Below are 22,140 nucleotides of genomic sequence, written 5' to 3'. Positions count from 1 at the left end.
ACAACACTTGTTTTTTATCCTTTCTTGGTGTTTATCATTTCCCCCAGGGGGAGATGCCATCAGAAATTAGCCTTAATTTGAAATTTCCTGCCTAATAATGATAGGTTGAATAAGTTTTCAAATATTTTTTAACTACTTGTGTTTCATCAAGAACTATTTTAAATAAATAAATAAATAATAGATAAATAGATACATAAATAGATACATAGATAAAATAGACTTAAAATAGATAAATAGATAATAGATAAATAGATAATGGATAAATAGATAAATGGATAAATAAATTGAAATAATGAGTCACTTATTGCGTGACTTATTTGTTTTGATGTTAAGGTTTTGTAGTTCTTTATATAGTCAGATGTTATTCTCCAGACTGTTATATAGTTGTTAAAGATTTTTTTTCATGAGGCAGGAGAGATGGCTCAGTAGTTAAGAGCATCCACTGTTCTTTCAGAGGTCTTGAGTTCAATTCCCAGCAACTGAATTGTGGCTAACAATTATCTGTAATAGGATCTCATGCTCTCTACTGGTGTATCTAAAAACAGCTACAGTGTATTCAAGCTCCATGGAGCAGACCGATTGGGGCACCAGCCCAAGTACAAAACTTTTGACCCAAAATTGGTCCACAGCAACTGTTATAAAGGAAAACATTTACATGGGGGCAGGTTTATAGATTCAGAAGTTTATTCCACTATCAGCATGGTGGAGAGCATGGTGTCACATGGACAGACATGGTGCTAGAGTTGCTTAGAAATCTACATTTTGGGGCTGGTGAGATGGCTCAGTGGGTAAGAGCACCCGACTGCTCTTCCAAAGGTCCGGAGTTCAAATCCCAGCAACCACATGGTGGCTCACAACCATCCGTAACGAGATCTGACGCCCTCTTCTGGTGTGTCTGAAGACAGCTACAGTGTACTTATATATAATAAATAAATAAATCTTTAAAAAAAAAAAAAAGAAATCTACATTTTGAACCAACAGGCAGTAGGAAGTAAAAAAAAAACATTGGGCCAGGTTTGAGTATTTGGAACCCTAAATGCTAACCTCAGTGAAAAAATTTCAAAAAAGCCACACCACCTAATTCTCATCAAGTAGTGCCAGTCCCTAATGAGCAAGCATTTAAATATATGGAGGCTATTCCTACTCAAACCATCAGAGTGAGAGATAAGAATTTATTTTAATCCAGTTTTTACAGTATTATTTGTTCAAACAGCTGTATGTTAAGACATTCTATTCTATCTCCTGGATATGCACACTTGTTTTATTGCACTGTCTTTGTCACTATGGCTCTGAAGATTAATGATTGTAGTATTATTGTCTCCAAAATTCCACTTTCTCTTTAAGATTTTTGTTTATTTCTTCATTTTGGTGAAGAAGAGTCTTAATGATTCCATAGTAATTCTAGGATTACTGTAGACTATATTGGGTAGTATAATAATTCCATAGTATCAATTATGCCTCCTCCGTGAACATGGAAGAACTGAGTTGTAGTGAGATCTTATTTTTAAATAGAAAAGATATTGGGTTTTTTGTTTGTTGGTTGACTGGTTTTTGTTTTTGTTTTGTGTTTGTGTGTGTGTGTGTGTGGATTTTGTATCTTTCTATTTAAATTTTTGAGAAAAAAATCTGAAAAGAATCTTCTGGATAATCTTTAGAATCTTTGAAGCACAGACTCATGTTAGTTATAATTACTCCTCCTTTTCCTCTTTGTATTTCTTTTGTTTTTGTTGTTGTTGTTGTTTTTTTAAGGGCTTACTAACCTCACAAAGACAACCTGTACCTTTTCTCTGTCTAACTGTTCATCTTGCATCCAGAGTTGATCATATCTCTGGTGTCTTGCCAGTCACTCTCCAGCTCACTGCTTCCATTGTGCCCATGTCCAGTAGGGAGAATATCTAACTGGCTCTTTTCAATGGCCCAATTCTGATGCATTTAGTGCATTGCAGCCTGACAGTAACTGGCAGTGGCTTCTAGCAGCTTCTTGTAGGAGACTCTATACAGACTTATTTTCTTCCTCAGCTTTTTCCATTACGTTTTATTTTGAGTTTTCTCTGTATCCAGGTTACCTGTCTTTACGTGGTATGTGGTTGTATATCAGCACATGCATGCTTCTGTAGCTCTGTGTTACTGTTGAACTGAACTTCTTTGCAGTTTTGACTCACATATCACCCATCTTCTGTCCCAATTAGATTACCAGAAATGTAAATCTTTCAGGGTCTTGAAAGGACTCTCAGGAAAACCACTCTTTGCCTTTTGACATCCAGCTTCTAATTTCTCATCTCAAGGACTTAGAATTCTCTGAATAACAGGCTGTGGTTTTCTAGAACAGCCACACCAAAACCTATCAACAAGAGCAACAAGCTTTAATGTCTGTCTCTAAAGATGTTATACAGTGACTATACTGCCATTCTTATACAAAGCCTTTTTGCCTCCTCTTACAGTTAAGAGTCTAAAATAGCTTTTCTGATATAAGAATCTGCTTTCTCTTCCCAGTTATATAGCCCATTTAAGTGATTTTTTTTTCTAGAATAAAAGGATTTTTTTCTAAAGATATATCCGTTACTTCTATTTAGAAACAAAATCTTTTCACTTCCTTTGAAATATCACAAGACTTACTGTGAGTTCTCCTCTTTCTTTTAAGATTTCAAAGTATCTAGGAGCAACAGCAGAGTTCAGTTTCAAAGTACCAGCCACAGACTCCCAGAAGTTTGTAAGAAAGAATTCTCTAAGCCTCTCTTAAGTTCAAGGAAGAAATTTTATGCAGTACGTGAGGCCAGACATTAGAGGCAGGAAGCATATGTCTGAATCTTTAGTATTCTGCTATTTGATTGAGCAATTTGTTTAATTTCTTTACAGTTAAACTTATTTAACGTAAAAAAAAATGGAATAACACAGCTTTTCCTTGTCTCATTCCGATGTTGCCAGGATTAACTGAGATAAGATCAGGAGTGTGTTTTGTAAGAGCTTGGCACAGCATGGAGGCTCAATGCAACACATCTATTTTTAGTAATAGAAGCACAATCTTGAAATGATAAATATATGCCTGGCTTGCATATCATGTTCCTGGGATCATTACCTTCTTTTCTGGGCAAAGATCAGTATTATACCTACAAGCAAGGGCCAAAGACCCATCAGTATCTGGACGAGCACCCAGGAAAGAGAAGACAGGCACAGGAAGAAGGTGCTGAGCGATCCACTTATTTCTGATGGATGGCATGTGTCTAGCTAAGGGCTATTTTTAACAGACCCATCAAAACTAGAGCTGATCATGGTCGGCAGCCTCTTAGAAGAACAGCTAGCATCTGGCAGGAGGTAGGACCAGTGAGGACGTTGTACAGCTCTGCTTGTTCTGGTGAAGGTTTTGTTTTAGGAAAAACTCTCTAACATTTCATTCCTAATACTCACCTGTCCATTAAAAAATAATCAGTGAAAATAAATTCCTATTTCCATATACTCTTCTGTGTTTTGAGGTTCCTTATTGCAAAGCTCTACCTACTACTTCACACCAGCAAGCTGAACCAGCAATATGAGTACATACACACAGCACGGCATCTCCCTCCCCAGGCACTATTCTTTTGGAGCTTAAAGGAAAATGACCAGCTTCAGCCTTGCCTTTCTTATCTGAATACAAAACCTTAGGAACCCCGTGGAACTATTTAAGGTAAAACACTCTTGAAAACATGATCCCAGATTAGCTTGTCTGACCCAGTTAAAAACCCCAATCATCTCTACTCCAGGATCTCTTAAACTCCGAGCTCCAGTTTCTTCCTTCGACACATGTTCTCCACTCAAACATTCTTGCATTTGAATGTACCCTCTTTCAATTTTTTTAAACGGCATGATCATTCATTTTATTACTCAGGGTTAAGAAGTTCCAATCACATTTCCTCTCTCTCTCTTCAAGAGCATATAACTATTTCCACTGCTAGGCAGAGTAAAGTACCCAGATTGATCCCTTCAGATTATATTACTTGCCCTTGTGATGCTAACATTCCTCCAGGGAGAGCCTCCTTCTGGTGAAACATAAATACTTTCTCTTGCGTCACATACTGTGAGTCACCAGGTAAAAGCTTTAATTACAGTTTCTTGACTTCTATATCATACAACAAAATGTTTCTCCTGTTCATAATCTTCAAGTGATTTACACCACACTTGAAATGATTCCTCTATCCTTACTACAGCATCTAAGTCATTAATCTTTTTGTTTTGTTTTGTTTGTTTTGTTTTGTTTTGTTTTGTTTTGTTTTAGTTTTCTTTACTTATCCCAATGGTACCTACTGCTCAAGGACACTGGTTAGATTTCTTCATCAGAGCGTGAATACTTGCTATTCTACTGTCTTGAAACTCTTACCCATCCACATGGTTGTCTAGTAGCTACTTACTCATGCCATTCAGATTTGTTTACATAATCTCAGAAAACTGTTTTTGTTTACTCATCCATTCATTCCCCCTAACATAGTATCTATATGTGTCTATTTCATTTTGCAGCTTTCTATTGTATTGTATTCAAAGTACTCATTCTTGCGCAACCCCTTTTTAAAAGTTTGATTAACATGTTCTTTTCTTTTATTTTTAATTTTTTATCTTAAAAGATATTGGATAGTTTATTTTTTCAATTTTTTATTAGATATTTTCTTCATTTAAATTTAAAATGCTATCCCAAAAATCCCCTATTACCCCCACCCCCTGCCACCCTTCTTTCCTATCCACCCACTCCTATTTCTTGGCACTGGCGTTCCCCTGTACAGGGGCATATAAAATTTACAAGATCAAGGGGCCTCTCTTCCCAATGATGGTCAACTAGGCCATCTTCTGATACATATGCAGCTAGAGACACGAGCTCCAGGGGTACTGGTTAGTTCATATTGTTGTTCCACCTATTGGGTTGCAGACCCCTTTAGCTCCTTGGGTACTTTCTCTAGCTCCTCCATTTGGGGCCCTGTGTTCCATCCAATAGATGACTGTGAGGTTCCACTTCTGTATTTGCCAGGCACTGACATAGCATCAGAGGAGACATCTATATCAGGATCCTTTCAGCAAAATCTTGCTGGCATGTGCAATAATGTCTGCGTTTGGTGGCTGATTATGCAATGGATCCCTGGGTGGGGTAATCTCTGCATGGTGCATCTTTTTGTCTCAGCTCCAAACTTTGTCTCTGTAACTTCTTCCATGGGTATTTTGTTCCCTATTTTAAGGAGGAATGAAGTGTCCACATGCTGGTCTTCCTTCTTCTTGATTTTCTTGTGTTTTGCAAATTGTATCTTGGCTATTCTAAGTTTCTGGGCTAATATCCACTTATCAGTGAGTACATATCAAGTGACTTCTTTTGTGATTGGGTTATCTTACTCAGGATGATATCCTACAGATACATCCATTTGCCCAAGAATTTCATAAATTCATTGTTTTTAATAGCTGAGTAGTATTCCATTTTGTAAATGTTCCACATTTTCTGTATCCATTCCTCTGTTGAGGGACATCTGGGTTCCTTTTAATTATACTAGAATTTAAGGTCTATGAGAGGGAATCTGACATTTTAACATCTACTTTTAAGTTTTTCACATAAATAGCACAATCTACCTCATAATAAATTCTTTTTTTTTCATTCTTCTCTCATACATTGTATTCCAAGCCCAGTTTCCCCTCACTCCCCTTTCCCTAGCCTCTATAACCCCTACCTCTTCTTCCCCCAGCTCAACACCCACCCTCCCTTCCTAAACCCCTACCTCTACCTCAAACTCCCCTCAGAAAAGAGAATGCCTTTCATAGACATCAACCAAACATCATAACAAACTGAAATAAGGCATATACTATCACATTCGGACTGTACAAGACAACCCAGTAACAGGAAAGGGCCCTATAAGTAAACAAAAGAGTCAGAGACCGTCCTTTACTCCAACTCTTAGGATTTGTACAAAAACACCAAGCTACTTAGCCATCGCATATATGCAGAGGTTCTGTGTTAGACTCCTACAGGCTCTCTGAGCTCTGCAAGTTTCCATGAGTCCTGATCATTTGATTCTGTGCCCATGTTCTTTATTTGTAATTAATCATTTTGTTTGATTACATTTCAAATTTTATACCAATTTCTTATCTCCACTCCATGAACCCCCTAGCTCTTCCCCTCCCCTTTTCCTCTAAACGGGTGCTTCTACTTCCATTCCTTCCCTTTAGCAACCCCCATCTCTGGGACTTTAACCATCCACAGGACCAAGTGCCTCCCTTCAACTGATGAGGTAGTCCTCTGCTACATATGTAGTGGGAGCCATGAACAGGCCCATATATGATCTTTGGTTGGTGGCTTAGTCCCTGGGAACTCTAAGTTGTCCAGTTGATTTATACTTATTTTCTTCCTATGGGGATGCAATCCCCTTCAGCTCCTTCATTCCTTCCCCTAATTCTTCCATTGGGGTCCCTGGGCTCAGTCCAATGGTTGGCTGTGAGTATGTGCATCTGCCTTAGTCAGGTGCTATCAAAGCCTCTCAGAGGACAGGCGTACCTCTGAGCCTGTTCGTGTCTGCAAGCATATCTTGGCCTCAGCAACAGTGTTGGGGTTTGGTGTCTGTGTATGCAATGCATCCATAGATGGGGCGATCTCTGGATGTCCTTTGCTTCAGCCTATGTTCCATTTTGTCCCTGCATTTTCATGTACGTCTCTATGGTATGCTCTTCTTCTTTCAGGTTTCTCTGATCTTTCCTCCCTGAATCTAATATTTGGCTCTGGTTCTCTGCCTCTGCTCCCATTCTTTGCTGGGTGATGTCTCCACGGTCTCTTCAATGATAATTCTGCTAGATTCCAATCCTAGCATAATCTACAGGCAGGATAAACTATACATCAAAGGTTTGGGGGCTGGGTTGGTGTCCCAGTCCCTTCACTTGAAGCTTTGTCTGGTTACAGAAAATGACCAGTTCAGGTCGTGTCTCCATTACTAGAAGTCTTTCCTATTGTAAATTCCATGGAGTTTCTATTACACGGGGTTTCCAACTCACTCCTCCAATTCCTCCAATTCCTCCCTCCGTCCCTAAGAAGCTTGTGTTCATGAGGAGCTTTAGGTTTGCCCTTTTTATCGCACCAATTAGAATTTTCCCTGCTGAGGGAATTCTTGTGTATGAAGCTGCAAACAGAGTCAGGAGATTTATTTTGCCATTTACATGTTTGAATAGTAGAGGCACCTCTTGGATCCATGTCATCTACGAATTCTATAGCTGCTCACATTGGCTTTGAACAAGATTGAGTAAAAGAAGGAAGAAAGGAAGGAAGCAAGGAAGGTAGAAGAGAAGGAAGAAAGAAAGGAGGGAAGGAAAGACTTTGCAGGACTCCAACAATGAAGGTTATTAAAAGGTCTAAACAAAATAGATTAATACCAAAACAATAGAGTGGGTAGCTTTCTTACCTTTGCCATTGGTGCCATATTTCAAGTGATCTATCAACTAAGTCAACTAAATAGGAAGTCATTTTCCCCAGACAGAAAATGTATAATAAGTACATACTTTTAGATAAGCAAAATGCCTATGATTGATTTTGACAAAGTAGACTATGTCAGCAAAATATCATGTTCACCAGATAAGGTCAAATAATGTGTGAAGACATTGAATTTGTTCATTTTATTTAGAAGGATGAAAGGAAGAGGCAATGCAGTGGCAGTTATAGAACTCAGTGTGGTTAAAGTATTATTTATTTATTTATGAGCATGGGTCCTATCAGAAAAAGACAGATCATCTATGTGTGTTTTGCTTCCCAGTCTCTATACAGTGAGGTGAAGTGACAGAGATTCCAATTGAAATTGCTTTGAATTTATCAGAATAGGCGTATTGAATCCTGAGGTCTGTCCTTTTGCTTTCTGTCTACCCCTCACAACATTTGATGCCATGGAGAACTTAACTTCCAGTTTCCTAAGTCTTTAGCACTCATTTTGGCTCTGTCAGACGTCTGGATTCTGCAGTTCACCTGTGCGTTCCACCCATTAAACTCACACAAAGCTTACAAATTATGGCCTCTGTTAAACATTTATCTTCCACACGTCTGTTTTAGCATATATAAAGGAAAAATACTTCAGTCTTTTATGTTTTTTATAAATATAGTATGACATAAAATAATGTATGGGGAAGTGATGGAAGATACTGAGAAGTTATCAGGAAGCCATAAATTAAAGGAAGCTAGGTTATCAAATAAAGTGTCACCAACATAGGAGAAAACTAAGTAAGAATTTAGAGAAAAAGGTAAGGAACTAGGCCTGAGTACTCACACATATAATTGTAACATTAGTATGTGGCACAAGGATCAGGATTCAATAAAGGCTAGCCTTTTATGCCTCTGTCACACAAAAATAAATTTTTTAATTAAGGAAAGGTAAGGAAATAAAGAGACAGGTATTGGAAAAGATGTCCATGACAAAATTTTAGATATTAATGAAAATCTTTTAATATTGCAAAGTAAGCATGAAATATTTTTTGCTAATCAAGTGAATTAGGCTCGTGATAAGGCAAGTATGTTATGAATTGTTTGCTTTTATAATTGTTTATTAAAAGCATTGGGTAGATTCTCTTCCGTGAGTTGGGAATTCAAACCAAGCTATGATCCCTGTTTCTGTGTTCATCCTCAAGTAGAATACTATGACTACTAATATAATTATTTTAAAAGTGCAAAATCTATTGAGGACTCAAGTTGTCTTTCTTATCAGGAAAAAAAGAAGAAGCAAGAGATAATAGGCAATTAGCGTCAGTCAAATACTAATCCCTGGACACTTTTATACAAGAGCTAACAGTAGCAGCTGTTGTGAACAGGCTTATAGATGATTCAGAGAAGATTGTCTTCTGGCCCAAGACTGACATTTTTGTTATGTTTATTAGGCCAGAAGTACTTTATGTACCTCTCTGAGCAAGAAATTTATGAAGAATTCCCGGGAAAAGTAATGGAAAACTACAACTATCATGTCATGTCATAAAAAGGTACCAATTAAGTGCTAATAAGGCTGTAAGCTATTGTTCCTCTTCAAAAAGAAAATCATTTGGGTAATTAATATTCTTTTTGAAACTATGAAGGGGAACCTTTTAAAATTTTAATTAATTTATTCTTTGACAATGTCACACATGTGCATAATATATTCTGGTCACATTCATCACCCCAGCCTTTCCTATCTCCCTCCCTTCCACTAAATCCTTCCTCTTTTCAGCCAGTCATATTTCCATCATTATGTCTTTGTTTTGTTTCATTTTGTCTTTATTTTGTGCTATCAACTATTTAACCAGGACATGTCACATGTTTCCTACTATCCATATAAGCATGTGTAACAAGCTCGTTTGGTGATATAGCATTAGAGAAAATGACTTCCTATCAACCAGCAGCCATTGTTGCAGAGCTGATAGAGTGGTCCAGTATTGTGCATGCCTGTTCTATAACTATAGCTGCTGAGAGTTCATGAGTGAGTTGGCTCTGTCACATTTAGAGGACATTATTTTATTGCCATTCTTCCTATCCTTAGATTGTTATCCTTCTACTCCCTCTTCCTGGACACTTCCTGAGTTTTGTAATGTATAATGTACACATTCTGTTGGGTAATGAATACTCCACCAGGATTTATTCCTATCACCTCCACTGGCCTTGAAGAAACTAATTTTTAAAAAGGAGACGTGTTTACTGAAGAACTTTTCTACTCAGCCTTTGGTTCATAATATAGTAATATATAAGGAAATATTAAAATCTATTTTTCCATTTTATAAATTGATTGGCTGAAATGTTTGGATCTCTCTTATGCCAACTATCTACATTCTAAATTCATAAATACCAAATGATTTTGAACTTGATCAATATTGGTTTGTATTTGTTAGTAAATAATCTACTACTATACTGAAGGCAGCTATGTGTCAAGACTTGAAGACACCAAATAAGCTACTGAGATAATTTTAGGAACTACATATTTAATATGAGATTGCACAGAAGAAATAGAAATGGATCAAAACTGGAGCTAATATTGAAGAGATGTTGCCAATGGACTAAATCCATATATTGAAGAAAGGTAAGAAGCAGCGTTAGATTTATATTTTATATATTAAGAATTATGGAATTAGAATTTTATTTATTGAGAAGTAGTTGAATGCTCTGCTTTATGGGGACAATTTTCCAAAACTCATCTCTTTGTATGTTTCCTGTTTAATTTTCCTATTAGTATTAGTGTATATGTTAACTTCACTCTGAAATATTAATTGGGAAGCCAAGAACATTCAAATGAGAGACAGTGTAGTAAGAGTGTAAAGATCTGGTACACTCCATAAGTCATGTAACAGAAATGGGAAGTCTTTTATTCGAGACCAGCTCCAGACAGAGGATGGGCATCAGTGGGAGAAAAAGAAAAAGAATAACCTATAGAGGTGAGGCAAATCTCACATATCCATTATTATATAAGTCAAGATAAGTTTTTCAGATATTGTGATTGTACAACAATAAAAATTATCTCTCTAGTTTTGGTCATTTGAAATTTATTTTACTGTGAAATGGCATTCCTAAGGAGAATCTACTATAGTTATCTCTAAATATTATCTAGTATGGTTTAAAGACAATGAAACAAAATCAAGTCTAAGTTCCCTCCCTTGTATGGGCATCAGGGCTAAGGTCTTGGAAAGACATATCTTTGAGCTGTGAAGATGCAGATTCTAGAGTTCCTTTCTACAGTGCTAAATAAAGCTTCCAATTTGACCTCAGAAGCTTGTTTTTAAGTTAGCTGGACACTGTACATGTCATCTCATAAGTTACAAGGTTTATGTCCCCAAACCAAAGAATAACATAGACACCCTGTCATACTTCCTTGTGAAAACATTCTGGATTTGCAATATTAAATCCATTATACTATATTGGTCAATCCAACTTAAATGATCCATCAAAACCAAGGAAAATAAATATCCCTACCTGCTGTTGAAGGAAACCTGTATCCATATCTCAATATCACTCTGTTGGTAAAGTATATGGTATATTAATACAGTTCTTTTTATAAAATATAATTTTTTATAGCTTGCATATAAGTTGTATGTTGGAGCTATAAAACTAAAAACTGAATTGGCCAGTTTTATAAGGTAACTTATGAATGTTGGCAAAACAACTTTAAAGCATGTGAAGGAGAGACAAATAAGAATAGATAAGTATTAAAGTTTATATCTGAAAGTTTTTCCCAAAGGCCAAGTTACTTGCTTGATATTCAACTTAGCACTACTGTTTAATGATGGAAGGAGCCTTATAAAAGGTACAATCTAGCAGGAGGTGTGCTTGAGAACAAAGTTTGAGAGTGGAATATGGGATGATCGACTCTGTCTCTTTGTTTTCTGGCTACCTTGAGAAAAGCCTCATGGTTTGTCATGTGTTCTTGCCATGAACTGCTTCCTTGCTACATGATCAAAGCAATTATGCTAATCAGCAACGGGCTGAAATTTCAAGTCAATAAGCTAAAATAAACCTATCGTCCTTATGATCTGACAATTTCTGATAGCTTGTCACACGTGACAGGGAGTAACATGAAGAATAAAAGGATAAAGAAACACATATAGTAAATATGGATGGCCTAGTGAGGAGGGTTGCTATTGAGAAATCAAGGGAATATAAAGAATGAAGCTAGCTGGATTAGAAAGTAGAAACAAGCCATATTCAAAATCAAGAATTATTTGCCTGATAATGGATATAGTTATAGACAGATTGGTAAGGCACAAAGAAGACAATGGATAGGTAGTAGATATCTTTCAAATCTTTGAAAAAATAAAATAAATTCAGAGGATAATAGAATAAAATCAACTTTTACAGTGATAGAGGACTTCCTTGATAGCACCCTGAATGAAGCACTAAGGTATGAGTAAAATACAAATCTATCTATCTATCCATGATTATAAAACAACATAACAGTTCCGTGAATATAAGCAGATGATAATCAATTCAAGAAATTAGCATCATTGTAATTTACATATTTTTGAGTTCAGATTTAAAGTAAAACCCTTAAAAGGTAAGGTCACACATTTATTTCATTGCCTTAACCATATCCCAATTTCCAGTCATCTGAAACAAAGGTCATTCTCTTTTCTAATTTAACCTATCTTCACTTTGCTAACAAATTACTACATTTCTGAAAATTTTATCCATGAGAATACTAATTTGGAGTCAGTCAACTTAGATTAAAATCTTTAGACTGTTACTGAATTAGTTAGTATTGACAAGTCAATTTTGTCTGTCTTCAGCTTATTTAACTTTTTGAATAGGGTTTCTTGGATTACATGATAATGATTATAATGATATCTTGAAAATATATAACTATTTATATCTGGGAAGTTCAAATACTCTGGGCATCTTCTTTCTTGGGAGGGGTCTCAAAGAAATAACTTTAATAAGATATTGTGTGGCCAGCCAGAGAAGCAAAGAGATTCAGTGACTATTTTCTTTTTCTTCTTTTTTTTATTACGTATTTTCCTCAATGACATTTCCAATGCTATCCCAAAAGTCCCCCATACCCTCCCCCCCCACTTCCCTACCCACCCATTCTCATTTTTTTGGCCCTGGCATTCCCCTGTACTGGGGCATATAAAGTTTGTGTGTCCAATGGGCCTCTCTTCCCAGTGATGGCCTACTAGGCCATCTTTTGATACATATGTAGCTAGAGTCAAGAGCTCCGGGGTACTGGTTAGTTCATAATATTGTTGCACCTACAGGGTTGCAGATCCCTTTAGCTCCTTGGATACTTTCTCTAGCTCTTCCATTGGGGGCCCTGTGATCCATCCAATAGCTGACTGTGAGCATCCACTTATGTTTTTGCTAGGCCCCTGCCTAGTCTCACAAGAGACAGCTATATCTGGGTCCTTTCTGCAAAATCTTGCTAGTGTATGGAGTGGTGTCAGCGTTTGGAAGCAGATTATGGGGTGGATCCCTAGATAAGGCAGTCTCTAGATGGTCCATCCTTTTGTCGCAGCTCCAAACTTTGTCTCTGTAACTCCTTCCATGGGTGTTTTGTTCCCAATTCTAAGAAGGGGCACAGTGTCCACACTTTGGTCTTAATTCTTCTAGAGTTTCATGCATTTGGCAAACTGTATCTTATATCTTGGGTATACTAAGTTTTGGGCTAGTATCCACTTCTCAGTGAGTACATATTGTGTGAGTTCCTTTGTGCAAATGGATGGACCTCGCTCAGGATGATGCCCTCCATAAATTCATTATAAATTCATTCTTTTTAATAGCTGAGTAGTATTCCATTGTGTAAATGTACCACATTTTCTGTATCCATTCCTCTGTTGAGGGGCATCTGGGTTCTTTCCAGCTTCTGGCCATTATCAATAAGGCTGCTATGAACATAGTGGAGCATGTGTCCTTCATACCGGTTTGGACATCTTCTGGATATATGCCCAGAAGAGGTATTGCTGGATCCTCCAGTAGTACTATGTCCAATTTTCTAAGGAACTGCCAGACTGATTTCCAGAGTGGTTGTACAAGCTTGCAATCCCACCAACAATGGAGGAGTGTTCCTCTTTCTCCACATCCTCGCCAGCATCTGCTGTCACCTGAATTTTTGATCTTAGCCATTCTAACTGGTGTGAGGTGGAATCTCAGGGTTGTTTTGATTTGCATTTCCCTGATGATTAAGGATGTTGAACATTTTTTCAGGTGCTTCTCTGCCATTCGGTATTCCTCAGGTGAGAATTCTTTGTTCAATTCTGAGCCCCATTTTTTAATGGGGTTATTTGATTTGACTATTTTCTTTTTTGTTTTGTTTTGTTTGGTTGGTTTTTTTTTTTAGTCACATTTTTATTGGAAATTCATGCAACACATTCTGATTATGTTTCCCCTCCCCCATCTCCTCCCAGATCCTCCCTCCCTCTTCCCCCCATCCACCTCCAGGACTTCTTTCTCTCTATTTAGAAAATAAACAGACAAGTAACAATAAACAAAGGAGAATAAAAGCAAAAACAAAGCCAAACAAAAAAGCACAAGGAACACACACACACACACACACACACACACACACACACACATCCCTAAACCCGTAAAAGCCCAGACTTGGAAACCATAATATACAAGCAAAAGAACAATAAGATAAAAAAGTGCCCAAACAAAGCAATATGATACAAAAACAAAAGTCTACAAAAACATCCCTGAGTTTGTTCTGTGCTGGCTATATACTTCTGGGTGTGGTACCTGCCCTTGACGGTAGTGTATATACCCAGTGAGACTCCACTAGAGAAAATTAGTCTTTCCTTTGCAAACAGTTGTCACTTGGCAATAACTTCTTGGCTAGGGAGTAGGAGCTCACGTCTTCTTCCCTCTTACAGAGATAGGCCCCTGTGTGGCGCTCAGAGATGGAATCTGGTGTGACTTTAACCTGTGCAGGCCCTGTGCACGCTGCTGTAGTCCCTGGGAGCTCACCAGCTCGGTTGTGTACAGAAGACGAGGTTTCCTTGCTGCAGTCCATCCTCTCTGGTTCTTAGCAAATTTCTGAGCCTCTTCTGCATAGATCCCTGAGCCCTGAGAGGAGGGGTTTGATGAAGACATCCCTTGTAGGTCTGAGTACTAAAGTCTCTCACTCACTGCACATCATCCGATTGTGGGTCTCTGTATGAGTTCCCATTTACTTCAAGAGGAAGCTCCTCTGATGGTGACTGAGCAAGACACTGATTTGAGTCCCAGCCTGCTGTGGCCCCTGACAGTCCCAGGTAGAGAGTCTGTTTTAGTTATGTTTCTCTCCTCCAAATTCAGTACCTCACACTCACCCCAACTCTGTAACAAACCACTTGCTGTGGCAGCACCGTCCTTTCTGACAGCAATGCCAGAGGATGATGCACACCTTCTCCCCTACCTTGCCCAACATTATGTCCTTTATCTCAAGTCCTAACCCCAGGAGGCATTCTCTGTGAACCCACAGGTCACTCAGGCCATGAAAGCTGGGATGTTAACTACAAATCTTCACCTCTCCCTCCTCTTCTCCAAGTTCAATGGTCCAGTCTCATTACCAGCTCTTTATAGACAATCTTCAGCAGTCCTCCCCACTTCTCTTCATCTCCATCTCTATAGATTATACAGAACTTTCCTTCTAACCTATTACTTGCCTTGTCCAAGTCCCCAAATACATGAGGCATTTTCGAGGAACCTGGCAGTCCTGACTGCAAAAGCATCCAGTAGGTAAGCAAAGCTGGTATGCAAATTTCAGGTCTTCTCCCTCTCTTCTCATCCAAATCCAATCCTGCAGTTTCATTTTAGCTCTGTAGCAGAATAAATGTGGCCATTGCTCATTCTCTATGCCCACTCCCAAGCAACTAAGCATTTCCATAAGGAACATGATGTTTCCTTCTTCCTGTGGACTTTTCAGCCCCACCCTATATAGTCCATTCCCTAAATGTCAGCTCTCAATAACTAAAAACACATTCTATCCATAACCTCAAGTTCTGCAGAGATTCCCAAGATAGAATTCCTGAAGAATTTGTTACTAAGCAACACACAACCACCACCCTCCCAAAAACCAGAGAGGGCAACAGAATCCAAAGAACACCCAACCAACAAACACAAGACCAGATATCAAAATCTAGATTTACCATTATTCAAATCTAAATGACTAGATGTCAGTATAAAAACACAACCAATAGCCAAAAGGACAATATATCTCTAATAAAGCCCAGCAACCTTACCACACTGAGGCACAGTCTTTATTAATATGATAGTGATCCTTAAAGAAGAAATGAATAAACTTCTTATAGAAATCTGTGGAAATATAGCCAAGTAGTGGAAGCAAATGAATAAATAGCTCAAGGCCTGAAAGAAGAAATAGAATCAATGAAGAAAAAACAAACCAGGAAAAATCTGGAAATAAAAAAATGAGGATGTTAATGTGAACCTCAGAGGCAAGTCTCACTAACAAAATACAAGAGATGAAAGAGCGAATCTCAGGAATAGAAAACAAGATAGAAGAAAATACTTTAGTTAAAGAAAATGTCAACTCTAAATTTCTCAACACTTTATCCCTATGGGGAAGTGGCGGAAGTTCCTTAACCTAAAGAAGCAAATTAACTCTCAATGTACAAGAATCAAAGAGAACACCATCACTGATGTTGAGTGTTAATGATGAAGACAATTGATGTTGAGTGTTAACAATGAGCAGTGCAATTCACTGGACCCAATCTAATGCTTAGTGAATCCAAGAAATGTAAGTGGCAGGGGATGGCCTTATTGTACATCAGTGTGAGGAGTAGCCCTTGGGCCTGAGGGTGTTCAATGCCCCAGAGTAGGAGAATGCCAGGGCAGAAAGGCAGTAATAGATGGCTGAGTGGGGAGCACCCTCATAGAAGCAGGGGTTGGGGCAATGGGCTAGGGGGTTACTGAATGGGAGACCTGAAAAGGGGATAACATTTGAGATGTAAATAAAGAAAGTATCTAATAAAAGGGGAAAATTTTTAAAAAGAGAAAATATTCAATAAAACCAAAACCAAACAAACAAACAAACATTCAGCAAACAGTAGTATACCACACATACTATGGTTTTATTTCAATAAAATTTCTGAGTCATTTGAATGTTAAGAAAGAAAGAAAGAAAGAAAGAAAGAAAGAAAGAAAGAAAGAAAGAAACAAAGAAAGAAACAAAGAAACAAAGAAACAAAGAAGACAGAGAAAGAAAGAAAGGAAAGAAAAGAAAGAAAGGAAACATATGTAACATCTAGGAATATTTGAAACCAAAATTAGTCAGAAAGGATAGTGAAGGATGCAATAAATAAACTCAATAACAACAAAATTCACCAACAGGACATTGAAATTCTAAATATTTATGGATTAAACATAAAAGCACCTATTTCCATAAAGAAAATGTCAGTAGAAATTAAAATACATATTGAACCTTGGACACCGGTAGTAGCTGACTTCAATACCCTACTCTTGTTGCTGAACACATCATCCATAAGGAAACTAAAGTAAGAAACCTTCGAACTGACATTATAAATCAAATAGATCTCATGAATATGAATAGTATATTTCATCCAAACAAAAAAAGAATATACTTACTTCTGAGCATCTCATTGAAATTCTACTGAAAATGACCACATACTTGAACACAAAAGCACATCTCAACAGACTCAAGGAAACTGAAGTAACACCCTATTTCCTATCAATCAGCTCATCATGGATTAAAGCTGGTTGCCACCAATAACAGATATGTATAATCTCATGAAAACTGAAGAACTCACTACTGAATTTAACATCGGTAAAGGCAGAAATAAAGAAAATGTAAAAAATTCCCATATTTGAGTGAAAATGGATGTCTGCATATAGAAGAATGCAAATAAATGCATGCCAAATCCCAACACCACATAGCTCAAAGACCTCCAAATAAAACCAAATACATTGAAGACAAAGGAAGAGAAAAAAGAGTATATAACCTTGAAATCATTGAAATGGAAAACTTTCTGAACAGAAAATCCTTAACATAGGATATAAAATCAATAAATAATAAATTGGCCCTTATGGTACAGAAAAGCTTCAGCATGACAAAGGACGCTATCAGTGGGACAAAGCAGCAAGCAACAGGCTGGCATTTTTTTCCAACTACACATCAAATAGGAGGTTAATATCCAAACTTTATGAAAAACTCAAACAAAACAAAACAAGACAAAACTGAATACCAAGTAAACAAATAACCCATTTAAAATGTGAGATACAGACCGAAACAGAATTCTCCAAAAAGGATGAAAAAAGAAGTACTCAACATCTTTAGTTATCAGGGAAATGCCAATCAAAACTACTTTGAGATTTCATCTTATGCCTTTACCAGTGGCTAAGATCTATAAAATAAATGACAGTGTATGCTTCCAGAGAGTGGTATAAGGGGAATACTCATCCATTTATAATGAGAGGGCAAATTTTTAGTCTCTGTAGAAATCAGCGTGGTAATTCCACATAAAGATGGCAACTGGTCTATCTCAAAATACACTCTTTTAACATATACTCAAATGATGCTTCATCCTAACACAGATAAACTTGCTCAGTTGTGTGAATTGCGGCTATTTTCATAATAACCAAATATTGGAAAGCCATGGATATTCCTCAACAGATAAATGGAATGAATGAAGACAAGTTGGTAATTACATAATGCAGTATTACTTACTCAGTCATTTAAAAATGAAATCATGTAATTTCACTGGTAAACCTATGAAACTAGAAAAAAAGCCATTCTGAGTGACAAAACTCAGAAAGTCAAATATGCTATGTATTTCCTTTATGTATATATTTGATATAATGCTAATGGCAAACAAAGTCCATAGATATACAGAGGTTAGATATGCTGTGAGGAACATGAGCAGACAGATAAATCTAGTTATGGATGAAGAGGGGTTGGGGAATAGGATGGGATTATTAAGCAGTGTTGAAAAGTGAAGAGGAAAGAATATAAGAAAATACACCTAAAATTAAGGGCCATTTGAGTGGTAGTGTGGAACAACAAATGAGGCAGAGCTACCTAAAACATAGACATTTATAAAAGTGATATAAATACAATGGCCAAATAATAGGAAAGAGAGATTCCCAACAGGAATTCTGTCTCATTCCCTTGATAGACTGACAGGAAGAACCTATTGCTGAAGAAAACACCCATAAAGTTCATTGAACATAGAGAAGTCAAGCTACTGTCTAATTAGAGCATTTACCTTTCCAACTAGTTTTCTTGGTACCACAAGGAACTCTACACACTACCGAAATAGACATATAAATACAATCCTATCTACAAACCCTTCAGTCTACATGAGTGTCCTGTCTACAGTATATGATATTGCAATAGTGACTCAATCTATCAATTGTAGACCTTGGGTAAAACCAAATACTACTCTTCTACTAAAGGAACATAGCAATAAATTGACTTCTAATGACGATCTTCTATGCTCATACATCAGTTCCCTGCTCAGCCATCATCAGAGAAGCTTCCTCCCTTAGCAGATGGGAACAGACACTGAAAGCTAAAGCAAGAAAATATACAGAGAATAAGAAGCCTTGGAACACTAATTGGTAAATGCAGTGTCTCCACTGAATCTCTACTCTCAGGTCTCAGGTAACCCTGCAAAAGAGGAGGTGGAAAGAGTAAAGGAGTAGGGAGAGGAGATAGAGAACACCAAGGATACAAGGTATTCTAAATACAACATGACCAGTAAACATATGAATTCACAGAGATTTCATCACGAACATCACCTGCACTGGTATACAACAAACGGTCTCCCAGCACTAAGAGTTGAGGTAGATACAGGCTCCAATTCTGTTTGTTTGTTTGTTTGTTTGTTTATGTTAACCCCTTTCCTGCTTCCCCCTCTACAAACTCCCTATCCCATCCTCTTATACGCGTTCTCACGCCCGGCCAGGAAGAACACAACAGACCAGAATCTTCTGCGGCAAAACTTTATTGCTTACATCTTCAGGAGCTAGGAGCGCAAAACCCCCAGCCCCAAAAGCGAAAGCCCCTTCTATCTTACATCTTTAGGAGCCAGAGCTCCGGCGCGCCAAAGCGCAGAGCGCGCTCTATTGTTTACATCTTTAGGAGCAAGCGAGCAGGCGCCAGAGCCAGAGCGAAGAGCGCAAGTAAGAGAGAGAATGGCGGAAAACCCCGTCCCCTTTAAGGAGGAGTTATCCTTCGCTTAGGACGCATCACTCCCTGATTGGCTGCAGCCCATGGCCGAGCTGACGTTCACGGGAAAGGCAGAGTACAAGTAGTCATAAAATACCCTTGGCACATGCGCAGATTATTTGTTTACCACTTAGAACACAGGATGTCAGCGCCATCTTGTGACGGCGAATGTGGGGGCGGCTCCCAACACCATCCCCCTATCCCTTGCTTCTATGAGGGTGCTCCACCACCACCCACCCATTCCTACCACATTGCCCTAGCATTCCCCTATGCTGGGGCGTATCGAGCCTCCACAAGACCAAGGGCCTCCCCTACCATTGATGCCAGATAAAGAAGTTCTCTGATACATATGTAGCTGAAGCAATGTATACTTTTTGGTTGGTAGTTTAGTCCCTAGGAGCTTTGGTGGGAGGGAAAATGAGGGGGCTCTGGTTAGTTGATATTGTTCTTCCTGTGGGGTTGCAAATTCTCCATTAGGGTCCCCTTGCTCCAACGGTTCGCTGCTAGCATCTGCATCTGTATTGGTCAGACTCTGGCAGAGCCTCTCAGGGGACAGCTATACCAGGCTACTGTCAGCAAGCACTTCTTGGCATCCACAATAGTGTCTGGGTTTGGTGTCTGCACATGAGATGGATCCCCAGATGGGGCAGTCTCTAGATGGCCTTTAGTTCAGTCTCTGCTCCACTCTTTGTCCCTGCATTTTCTCTTAATCTAGGAGAACTTTCCATTTGATAATTATTTGCACTTGAGTAGGCCACAGGCATAGAGTAGAGTGCCTACATCAAAAGAACTCAACAGCATATTTGTAGGTTTATCATCTCATTATATCATGACGTTTTCCTTTTCTTTTAATCTAGTTTTGTTTTCTTTTTAATTGTAATTCTTTCTCACTTTTTCTACTTTATGTGTTTTTATATAAGAGACTTTTGTTTTGTGTTCTATGCCACTGAATGCAGAGAACAATGGGTTTCTACTTTCATATTGTACCTTTTCTAAAGTAACACTTTCATTTTTGTTTACTTTGTCTTATTCCAATTTGTTTGCTTTATCTTATTATATTGTATTGTATTGTAATTATTATTTTCTAGAAGCCTATTGGCTTGCCTTCCTTCCTTCCTTCCTTCCTTCCTTCCTTCCTTCCTTCCTTCCTTCCTTCCTTCTTTCCTATCTTCCTTTCTTTCTTTCTTTCTTTCTTTCTTTCTTTCTTTCTTTCTTTCTTACTTACTTTCTTTCTTTCTTTCTCTTTCTAATCATAGATAAAAAGGGAATGTATAGAATTAATTAGTTAACTAGACTCAGCATGTGCACCTGCCCAAGAGCTCTCTGGATTTGCTAATGAAAGACACCACACACACACACACACACACACACACACACACACACTAATTTTGATATATTATCTTGACTAGCTCATTGCCAGGGCACTAAGGCTAGCAATCACTACACTGCAGTATTTTGGAGTTAACCTATTTAACTATTACATCTCTCCTCCCTTAGACCCAATCAGGAAATTGGCCACTTGAGCCATTTACCCGAATTCTTACATGGCTGGTCCCCCCACAACATTTTCATGGAGATTCTTTTCTTCCTCTCCTCTCTCTTCCAAGCCCAGGAATCCTAAAAGTGCTACCTCTGTCAGTTCTGCCCTGCCATTGGCTGTTGGCATCTTTATTTACCAATTGGAGCCAACTGGGAGCAGGATCCCTCAGTGTTTTATGTGCAAACACTCATGTATGCAGTTTTGGAAAACAAAATTAATGTCATAACACAAGTAACATTAGTCCAAACCCATTTAAGGGTTGAATCTGGATGGGAGGGAAGCAGGGTATATTTTATATTAAATACATTTTCTATAGAAATTAAAAATTCACCAAGAATATGTTCATATTCCTCATTTTATCTTAACCATAAATAATTTAATTTTTATTACATAGCTTTTCAGTTACTCTTTTAGTTTATGTAAAAGTATGTAACTTTCAACATGACAATGTAAGTTTCATAAAACTAAATGGCTTACTTATTTTCATATATGTTTCAATTTGAAGTCATGAAAAATTATAGTACAAACATATGTGCACTTACTACCACTTGAAAATGTGTTTATCTATCTATCTATCTATCTATCTATCTATCTATCTATCTATCTATCTATCCATATTCTTTTATATGAGTAATATAGTATTTTGCTACCTCAGTATTCTTCATTCATTTGAATTGCAGTAGTTAACATATGAACATTAGCCAGATCATAGTTGTATGCAGACTGAATTAAGGTACAAAGGTAGCCTATTACCTTAACCACCAAGTAAAACTACTTCTGTGCTAATGGCAAATTTATTGATGATGATAGTTAACAAAACAATACTTAGAATTATGCAGCCAAAAGGTAATTAATTCTTAGAATAAAATGTTTAAAGCAGGTAAAAGAGAATTGTGTAGAGTAAATTAGTTTACAAATGGCTATGACTTCCACAACACAGAGAAAAGGACTAAATAACCGCTTTGTGAACTGAAGGTACAAAATACAATCCTTTTC

The 22,140-nt window shown here is 37.7% G+C and overlaps 2 long non-coding RNA genes across 2 annotated transcripts in view; one reads left to right on the top strand and one right to left on the bottom strand.

Moving 5' to 3' along the window:
- The window catches only part of Gm20754 (predicted gene, 20754), a 528,480-nt gene that overhangs the window by 195,580 nt on the left and 310,760 nt on the right, over positions 1 to 22,140 (bottom strand). The gene's annotated exons all lie outside the window — the stretch shown is intronic.
- Positions 1 to 22,140, top strand: part of 4930509J09Rik (RIKEN cDNA 4930509J09 gene) — a 130,446-nt gene that overhangs the window by 82,401 nt on the left and 25,905 nt on the right. The window contains exons 3-4 of the long non-coding RNA NR_040547.1: positions 8,848 to 8,946; positions 9,826 to 10,013. This is a non-coding gene — a long non-coding RNA (RIKEN cDNA 4930509J09 gene). The remainder of the gene's footprint in view (positions 1 to 8,847; positions 8,947 to 9,825; positions 10,014 to 22,140) is intronic.

This window comes from Mus musculus, chromosome 3 (assembly GCF_000001635.26).
Source record: "Mus musculus strain C57BL/6J chromosome 3, GRCm38.p6 C57BL/6J".
Taxonomy (NCBI): domain Eukaryota; kingdom Metazoa; phylum Chordata; class Mammalia; order Rodentia; family Muridae; genus Mus; species Mus musculus.
Note: the sequence above shows the minus strand (reverse complement) of the source record. Positions and strands in the feature narration are given on the sequence as shown.